This window comes from Corylus avellana, chromosome 4, assembly GCF_965113065.1.
Source record: "Corylus avellana chromosome 4, dhCorAvel1.hap1.2, whole genome shotgun sequence".
NCBI lineage: Eukaryota > Viridiplantae > Streptophyta > Magnoliopsida > Fagales > Betulaceae > Corylus > Corylus avellana.
The window spans coordinates 34,452,011-34,462,862 of NC_142493.1; the positions used below are offsets into that span (position 1 = coordinate 34,452,011).

A 10,852-nucleotide genomic window follows, 5' to 3' on the forward strand; every position below is an offset into this window, starting at 1 on the left:
CGGGTTGGGGATGTTACAAAGACCTTGGCAATTAGTTTATAAATGACGTTACATAAACTAATAGGCCGAAAGTCAGTAATAAGAGAGGGATTTTTGGTTTTGGGAATCAAAGCAATATGGGTTTCATTTATCTCAGCAGAAAAAATACCTTCATTCAGAAAATCTAGTACAGCTGCACATACCTTTTGTCGGACGACATCCCAAGCTTTTTGATAGAAACATGCTGCAAAGCCATCCGGGCCAGGGGATTTCAAGGGACCCATTTGCGAAAGCGCAAAATCCACCTCCTCCGCCACAAACCGACGCAAAAGCCACCTATTCATGTCAGGAGTAACCCGTACCTCTAATCCCTCCAAGCACTCGACTATGCCCCGTGGACCATCAGTTTGGAAAAGCTTTTGATAGAAGGAAACAAAAGCTTGACCAATGTCATCCGGCTGAGTCCACTCCCGACCTTCATCATCCTTTACCCGTTGTATACAGTTAACCCTTCTCCGATGGCTCGCCCAAGCGTGGAAAAAAGGTGTATTTCTATCTCCTTTCTGAAACCAATGTTGCTTAGCTCTCTGTTTCCACTTTGTGTCTGCATGTTCCAGAAGTATGTCAATTTCTAATTGTAATTTTTTAATCGTCTCTTGATCCTCAGGACGGTCTCCAGTCTGCAAGGCAGCCAATTGCTTTGTCATATTCTCCACCTTCTTTTCCAAATTTCCGTGTTTTATTCGACTCCACCCTTGCAATTGAAATTGACAATTTTCCAAGCCACACCGTACGGACTGCATGCTATCCCCTGACAACACCGGGTCATTCCAGGCCTTTTTAATAATGTCCCCACATTCTGGATCCAGCCACCATCGAGCTTCAAATTTGAATCCCTTGCCACCAACCCGACCTTTTTGCTTCTTCTGTTCGAACTGTACTAATAGGGCATTGTGGTCAGAGGTTCTTGCTGCAAGAACATGAACTTCTGCTCCTCCATAGTGAGCACACCAAGTGTTATTAGCCACTGCCCTATCCAAACGAACTCGGGTCGAAACACCATCTGCTCGTTTATTGGACCATGTGAATCTCGGCCCAATAAAGCCAAGGTCTCCCAGTCGACAATCTTCCAATGTTGAGCGAAAGTCCTCCATAAGACCTTCTCTTCTTCTAGCATCGCCCGTTTTTTCTCCTTGATGCGTTATTTCGTTGAAATCACCCACACACATCCAACTCTCAGGCATATATGATTGGAGATGCCGTAACAGTGCCCACGCCTCCTTTCTTTTCGAGCTATCCGGATGTCCGTAGAAACTAGTTAATTTCCATTGAAACCCATCACCATTCCTCTTCACAGTGGCATTGATATGCCTCTGTGAAAAATTTTGTATCTCCAGACCATTGTCCTCCTTCCATAATAACGCAATACCTCCACTTCTACCCACTGGATCGACGGCAAAAAGACCCGCAAAGCCAAGTTTTACTCTAAGCCATTCCATTCTCGTCTTTTTACATATTGTTTCCATTAGAAACAAAATGTCGGGCTTCTTATCCCTAACCATTTGGCTAAGGTCACGAACTGTCCGAGGGTTCCAGCTAATAATACTCATTGAGCGTGGCGGGGCTGTTTAACAGCCGCCGCCATATCAATCGAATCAGGCAAAGCTTTCTGGTTTTTTTCCCTACCTCCTCCCTGTCTCCGCCCACCTCATCCACACGTACTTTCCTCTTTTGCCCTGGCAGATTATTAGTTGCCATTTGCTGCTCAGACCTCTTGGCTTGACGCTTCCAGCGCCTCACTGATCCCCTTACCGTCCCCAATTGTTGGTCATTTGCCTTGTCCATCATCATGTCAGTGTGTTGCTGAGCTGAGTGCGTCCCATCAGGAGCTTTCTGCATTGCCGATTGAGAGTCCCCTGCCAGCGCCAAACCCTGTGTCATACTCTGGCTATCCCTTAATCCTTGTTCCTTCTCAATAGTCAAGAGCACGGCATTTGATCCCTGTACTGTTACCTGACGCATGGGTGCATGCATAGGTGGACACGTCTCTACATTCCCCACCTCCATGCACTCGTCAGTTTTTTTTCCTTCACCACGTGACATCTTTCCTACTAACTTGGTCCCTGCCAGCGAATGCTGCATCCCCTCCACCAGATTTTCAGCAGAATCTCCTGCATCATTAAAATTGTCAACGCTCCTATCCTCATTAAGGAGAGATGCGCTCCCACCATCTTTATCTCCAAAACCAGAACGATTGACGTTACTAGGGTTCCCATGATTCACGGGACTTTCCTTTCTGGTACTCCCCTGCTTCCACGAAGCGCCGTCATCGTGTCGAGTTGTTCCCTGGAAAAAACCGTCGCCTGGTTCCCCGCCCATTCTCCTCTGTGGTTCCTCCGCCCTGAGCCAGACACGCCATGGCTTGGGACCTGCTGTTTCATGCCTACGCTGAGATTTCAACACCATGCATCCTTTCGCCCCATGCAGAATCCGACCGCAATCGAAGCAACAATGAGGAAGTCGCTCGTATTTGAACGTCACCCAATAGTCTTTCCCCCCCAGCGATAAAGCCCGGCCTCGTTCCAGAGGATTACGGATATCAATATTCACCCGAATCCTTAGGCATCTTCCCCATCCACCACCATCTCCGGCCACATCAACGTCTTCTAACGTTCCCAGAGATTCGCCAATCTTTGCATCCACCCCCTTATTCATGCAAATTAGCGGCATATCTTGTACTTGGATCCAAAACGGGGAATGAGTGAATTGCATCTGTGCCGGAGGGATGCTTCCATCAAAATCATTCAAAATCAGGAGTTGTCTATCAAAAGACCATGGCCTCCCCTCCATTACCCGCTTCTTATCATCTAGTTCCTCAAATTCAAACACCCAGACATTATCTTGCACCTTATTGAAAACCACAGATCCCGAAATTCGCCATATCTTCGAAAGAACATTCTTAAAGGCCTCTTTGTTTATTCTCCTGTCGTCTCCAATCCTACCCACTAAACATCGCTCGCCTTTTTCTCGGTCTGCTGCAACTTCTCCTTCAACAATGTTGATGCCTGTCTTCTCCCCTCCTATGAGGGACATCCGTCCACACAAGGCTTCCAAATCATCCCCCATCCCCGCAGTTACAAACTGACCCTTCACCCTGTTTCCAGTAGAAGACTCTCCCCTTAGCCTAGTTTCCTCAGAGAAACTAGCAAGGACTGTTCGGAGTACTTCCTAAAGTTTGTGCTATTAAATTCACATTTAATAACTAAACAGTATGTCATAATTAAATATAAAACGCAAGAGTTAGTATAAAATAAAGTATGATAATGCTCAATAGATGAAATAGGCACATTTGAACTATTATCAATACTCTTTATTGGACTCTAACATGACTCGCAAGGCTAAATAATTATGAATATATCACACACACAAGCACATTCACTCTCAGTCTCTCACACTAACATAGTCTTGACTTGTCCCCAAGAGGTAGCTCAATCGGCTAGGACCACGCCTAATGAAGCGGAGGTCACTAGTTCGAATCCCTCTCCTCTCCTTTTGTGTGGACATGTAAAAAAAAAAATATATATATATATATATAGTCTTGACTTACTTCAAAATAAATAACCCTCGGTGGATGTTGATTTTGCATTGAGTACACTCTAAAGCCACACCATCAAAAGGCTTGCCACACGAATCACAAGGAGGGGAGCACTGGGTCTTTTGCACAATAGTGAGAGGATGTGGGTGAACTTCGTCTTTGTATGTTTTTCCAAATTTGATGTATCAATACTTATCTACTACTATGCAATTGGGATGGCAATAAAAATCACATTTTTTACAGTAATAGAACCAGTGATTTTAATTTCTTTTGTCTTCACAAATTAGACAATAATATTATCCGAAATCATCTTCAACAGTGTATGTGAGATTGAGGTCATGTGCGTCATACGAATGCCAAGCCACAAGTGGAAGAGTTGCACATTTAAAACACAAGATGAACTTGCATTGCATACAAAAAAATGAACAATTGCTTGACTGAAGACCACAAGCACTGCATTTTTCACTTGAACTTGTAGGAATTGAGAGAGAGTGTTGGTGACCTTTATGCATAAGGGTCTCTGGAGCTGTAAAACATTGAATATCAAGGTTGTAGTTGCACTCGTCGCATCTATAGAAGAAGCCATGGCGATAACAATGGCAAGCATTACATTTGAACACGCCATCTTTGGAAGGTGCATTTGAGACAAGGGTAAGGAGATATGGAGTGGGTGCGGAAGTTTACAGTAGCTCTGCGTAATGTTGCGCAAGCGGCGAAGATACAACTGGAGATGCTTTACGTGGGGAAGAGCAACCCGAGGGACAAGGTTTGCAAAAACAACACAACCATTGTTGCGGAAAAGCTTAGCCACGTGCTGCCAGACCCGATACTCATCTGGTTCTTCTGGGTGAGGCTTGAGAGCATGTGGTACTCCATGGTACAACACGGAAAGAGCGTGGAGAACGACACCATAATGCAGGAGATCATGACAATGCTGAGCTTTGGTGGGAGTGATGAGGGTTGGGCTGTGATCAGCAGGGGATCGGCAGAAATGGCTAGGGCCTAGGGGGACACCATTTTTGCCGGCTTTGATTGGATTTGATACATGGAAAGAAAAGGTGGGGGAGATAGGTTTTGTGCCGGCACTCAATCAGCACCTCTCAGACAATCGCACCCCTCATCACTGCAACCGTCCGATACTGCCAGGGACCGCTGGGATCAACCCCGAGAGGGTTGTCTGCGCTGATTGTGGCCGTGCCATGGAGAAGTTCCTCATGTACCGCTGCGCTGCACCGATTAATTAAGGCTTCATGCATGTGAGCTAGCTACTATATATATATATATGATTCTGAGTTAAGGGCCATATGTATATGCCATTTTAATTACTGCAACTACCTAGAGAATGCTGGTATATCGTAATTAATCGCAGATTTGTAAAATTTGGAAGTCTCTATATCTAAGAAGCCGGATCCGTGCCTGATATATAATGCTATACATTATCCTAATTAATCAAATGAGTGCTTGTTGTTTTAGCTAAATGCTTGCTTTTGGAATTCTTTTTTTTCTTCTCCAACAGGACCATCAGATTTTGTCTTTTTTTTTTTTTTTTTTACAAGGAGAGGCTCCCTCCATGTGACTTTGTTCGTTCACAAGAATAAGCGTTTCCTTGGCTAGTCTATGAACTACCCATTTTGCCTCATTTCCAACATGATTCACCCATGACAACTCTAACATCTTCGATCAATTGATCATATTGGACCAATTCCTTTCGTCTTTTTTCAGTGCCTACGCTTGAAGAACTCCACCTTTTACAACCCCCTCTAGAAAATACTGCAGCCACCAAAGCCTCCCTTGTCTCTGCAACAACTAAATTAATGATATACGATTTGAGAGCTACCAACGCCGACAACCTCTTACATATGGTCTCTCACAATCACACTAATACTCATATTCGTTTTATTCGTATCCACTACGTGCATCCCAATTTACCTTCACAAAACCAAATGGAAAAGCTTTCCCAGTTTGATTCGTTGAATTACCACCTACCTATCTTTCTTTCACCCTTGCATTAGCATTTTTAAACTCACGAAGTCAATCGGATGCCTTTCTTGCAAGCTGAGTTGGATGATTAAATTCCCCCACGGATCAAAGAATTCCTCCCCTACCACAGATTTCTTGCCACACAGCCATTAAATCAAAGAATTCCTCCACAATCTCCACAATATGAATAAACTCCTCACCATCCTTGAGGCTCTTTTTAGCGTACTTTTATATATGTACTCCATGCATCTTTTGCCACCGAACAACTCCACAATATATGCCCTATAGGGCCATGGTCTCCACCTCCCTAAGCCACAAATAGGACAATATAGATCCGAGAGTGTTTTCCTTTTTATCAATTTGGTTTTTGTGGGCAAAGCATCATTACATGGCCTTCACAAAAACACTCACTGTGTATTGGGGACATTCATATTCCAAGTCCATTTTCTGTAAACCACCAAATTAACTTACAGGAGCCAATAGGAAATTTGACAAATTGCTACTTCATCCTCATCAAACACCTTTTTGATCAAAGGAATATACCGTCATCTTGTGCAGGGGCCTAGAGTTCCTTTTCCATAATTTTCTTGGTTCTCGGGTTTAGACGCCATAACTCATATAAATGTTCCTTCTATTCACCATTGGCGAGGGAACTGGCCAATTTGTAAAACTTGCCTTTTAGCCCAAGAGTTTGTATAACAAAATCAGTTCTACTTTAGCCCAAACAGAACATAGGCCAATCCACCAAATAGTTGGGGCACCAGGGACTTTTGTCGGCCAAAATGTGTTCCAATTCCAAAGATTAGTTCGATTGATATTCCCACTCCAGGCCATCAAAGTGGCATTGGTATAGTCAGATTTCAAAACCCTAATTCTCAAATTTCATAGTGTAAAACCTAGATCATCTAGTTTAAAAATCCTTTTAAAGAAATGATTTGACAACTTTAAACTCTATATATTAATTTTAAAAAATATAAAATCAAACAGGCCGAGTTAAAGCAATTTATAATCCTGAAGCTCACGATAAGCCCGTGCTAAGGGGATCTAAATCCTCCACAGTTCACAATTCTCCCAATAACAACCATCTGATCAAAATGATTCATGAAAAGACGATTAAAAAAACCAAGTAAAATATCGACGCAAAAATCACAACGGGAAGAAAAGATTTGACAATTTAAAAATTCAATGAAACCCAATTAAAACCAAACAAAAATATCCCAATTAAAAGAAAAAATAAGATGGAAATATACCAGGAGACAGGTAGCACAGTGCTCAAAAAGAATACACAGCGCTGTTTAATACTGGCAAGGATATCAATCTATGCTTCGGAAACATGAACATCCCCCACTATGAAACAAGGGGGAGTTCACCAGTAAGAAGCAACACCCTTCTAAAAACATATGATACTAATAAATAATTGCTTCAAAAACAAATGTCACAACCCGACCATGAAACAAACTACGACCAACCAATCGATGAGTAGCTGTTTGTTATGTAAAGGAAAAATGGTCGGATTGGGCTTTGATTTACGCTTTCGTTGACGCGTCCTTCTGGATTAAAACCCACCGACGAACGCAACGCCTATCAAAAGCGACGAGAATCGATTACCATTGAAAATAAAGAAATTTAGAGATTAGAGCGACAAAAAATATGGGAAGGATTTAGAACACTAAGAACATGACCTAAAGAATAAGGAGCGGCGCTTGGTATTTTCATGCTTGGGGCTAGGGTTTTATAGAGGAACGAAGGTCATATGATATACAGCAGTACCCCTTTACTTCACCTAATATAACGAAAATACCATTTCATACCGTGCAGATCAGAGCAAAGCCCAGTCTGATGCTAGCCCAAATTGACAGCATAGTGGGCCTAAAAATTGAAATTTTGTGCCATGATCCAGAATTTAAGGTGCCATTAGCGCAAAAGTCTAATAATAGGGCTTCTAATTTTATAGGCAGTCTGGTAGTTGAGCGCCCAAGATTATCATTGATGCGCCCCCAGCACATGATGCCTGAATTTGCCCGAGCCCAAACCATGTGAATTATTTTGCAAAGCCCATGCCAGAGAACTTATTTAGCATGGTTTCAAAGTAGCACTACTGGTCCGTTTGGGATTGCAATTTTAATAACTGCGATTTTAAAAATTGAGTTTTTAAAATCGCAAAGACATTTAGTAAAATATGTTAAAAAAATATTTTTTTATCAAATATTTGTCATGTGAAATCATGATTTTGATTTATGGTGCGTTTGAGATTGTAATTTTGCAAGAATAATCTGATTTTTTAAAAGATATCGCAAAATATAAGGCGTTTGGCATGGATAGGAGGTGCTTATTTGAAAAAATGCGAATTTAAACCAAAATCACAATTTCTCATAACAAATATTTAATAAAAAATATATATTTTTTAACATGTTTTACCAAACGCTTTTGCGATTTTAAAAAGTAGTGATTTCAAAAAGCAATTTTTAAAATCGCAATCCCAAACGGACCCTTAAATTTGCACTTTTTCAAATAAGTACCCCATTATCTGCTTATAGAAATCGCATATTTTTTTCCTATTTTAAAATAAATGTTTTTTAAATCGCAATACCAAATTCCTTACGCTTTACGATACCTTTTAAAAACGTAAATTCTTCTTGTTAAATCGCAATTTCAAACGCATCATACATCAGTGTGACTTTACTGCATCCACTTTATGAGATCTTTGTGTGAAATGTACTAATGTTTGTAGTTGTTAAAGTAATTATTAAGTGATTAAATTTACCTCTTCTTACCAACTTAAACTTTTAGAATAACTGGTAATTTAACATGGTATCAGAGCCAAAGGTTCTGAGATAGAACCTTGACTCCGTCAATTCACCCCTCATTTAATTAAATATTTTACGTGTTAGGCCTCACCTATTAAAATGAAGTTTGAGCTCACACGTTAGAGTGAGTGTTAAAGTAATGGTTAATATATATATATATATTATAGTTCAGCACACGGTATTTCAAAGTGGTATATATGCTGAACTTTGCCTTTGTGTTATAGTGTTATTTAATAGTTTGCAACTTTGTAGGTGATATTTGACTTGAAAAACGTCGACCTTAAACAAGAATATACCCTATAGTCGCTCATAGCCTCACAATTTCAAAGATCGACAAAATCACCCACGTACATTTTACACCTTTCTTTTGACTCTAATAATTACCATTCAATTTGCGAGATTAATTAACCCATTCGCCCAACAACAAAAGGAAAGACGAAAAGAGGTGGGAAAACAACTAGCTGTATATGGTGGTTAAATGCAATTAATGAGAGAATTGCTTAATTGTCTCTCTTTACAATTACACCTCCATATTATATTCGGAAATGATGAAGACAGCACAAAACTTCAATTCAAATATAAAATCCATGATAGAAAGGGACTGTTTCTCTCCTACTTGCAAAGTTCAAAAAGCTGATGGGGGAAAAAGAATAAAGCTGGTCATGAATAGCAGAGTGGATATTATAGATAAGATAGAGTAGAATGAAAAAGGTGAAGTACTCCTATTTTGTGTTGGGGCCGGTGCATTCCCATTTCCCACCAAACTTCGGAGATCAGAAACGCTTTGGCAGATTTTGACTGTTCCCAAGTCCACGCTATGCAATCGAATACTTAAATGATCGCTTTGTATATATATAGCTGAACCAAAATTGCTGCACATGGACGCACAAACTCACCCATACAGAGAGAGAGAGAGCATAGGAGCAAGTTGGCAAGTTGAGTAGTAGTGTGCAAATGGGAACCCTGCAAACGTGATCTCAGATCTGGGTGTGGGGTCTTAGGGAAGAAGAAGATGATGTGGCCCCCGGCCATGCACCTAATCTTCAATTAATTAAGGCATTGTTTATGATCACTCCTGTATATATCTCGTACTAAATAATAATAATAATATCAACTTGTTATTTGAAGTATGCTGCATTAATTGCAGCATGTTTAATCAATGTCGATGATATTTTCTTTCATATATATACAGACATGCATGGATGCAACAAGGCATGAATCTCAAATAACACGAACAAGGTCTCTAGGCTCTAGCTGTTGGTCGTGTTGATGAAAGGAAAAGATTAGCAAAGTTCACAAATCAAATGAAAATGAGAAAACTCCAACGTTCATATTCCCTCTATAGAATTGTTTTCCATGTATAGAAAAATTACGATTACTTTATACAGATTATGTCTCCCAAGTTTCTTATATAAATACCACGTCTTCTTCATTCCTATTCATCCCTGTCGCACTCGCTATGTTTGGTTTTCTAATCATATTCTATCCTAATCCTATGCACGATGTCAGAGTCTTTGTCACGCTTTATCTCTCCCAGTGTAAATTTCCAACAGGAGTAATTGAAAATAATTAATGTGGATTTGTGTATGAGGTCCCGGATTTGAAGAAGGTGAGGGTGAGTCATGCCATGCACAGTTAATTAGTTGCATGCGCGTAAATATGGTGGCCACAAATTAATAATAAAAATATTTGCGCCATTACCGGTCCACCATTCTGCTTTTCTTTCCTTCATTCCCAACTTGTAGACCTGCTTTCACTTTTAAAAGATAAAAGCTAAACTCAAGCCATTTATATCCAAACTTTAACCCTTTTTTTTAAGCTTTATATTATAAACAACAAAGGAACCAATATATATATATATATATATATATATATATATATATATGAATTAGACGGGTCTAACTTTTGTGCCGTGTACAACACAGCTAATTGGATTTATTTATTTTAAGAGAAGGAAGTGACAGAAGGAGAAGGTTCCATGATGTTCAAAAGTGCTGAGGGTGGCCTCTAGGTCGGACGGTGTTTCTTGTTGTGAGCCTGACACAATTATGATATTAATTAATGTTGCCATTATTCTTGTAAATGAAAAGAAATATACGGCTATATATATATATATATATATATTGAGGAAAATCTTTTTCATCATTTCAAAGTTTTGGTTAGCTGTCTCTCTCAACCATCATCCATTAAAAAAACATGTTAATTTCTTTGAAATTAAAGCTTTATTGAATGGAATATATTGTTTCAAATGCACCTTAAGTCTATAATCAATTGGGTAGTCCTCTTATTGAGCATGATGTTTCTTTACTAATAGTGACAAATCACATTTTGATCGATCGAGTCACGTCTCGCCTTATGGCACGAGACATTTTTGACAAAATGATGGTGTCAAATTAAATATTACTTACTACGTACTGTTGCATAGAAATATGGTATGTCACGTGTAAAAAGAGTGTGACATTGCCTAATTAATATTATACTAAAAATTTAA

The 10,852-nt window shown here is 40.0% G+C and overlaps 1 non-coding gene across 1 annotated transcript; it reads right to left on the reverse strand.

The window, feature by feature from the left end:
* Positions 1–6,796: 6,796 nt before the first annotated feature.
* LOC132180193 (small nucleolar RNA snoR137) lies at positions 6,797–6,938 on the reverse strand. The gene has a single exon (XR_009440081.1). It is a non-coding gene; the product is annotated as a small nucleolar RNA snoR137 (small nucleolar RNA).
* Positions 6,939–10,852: the final 3,914 nt, after the last annotated feature.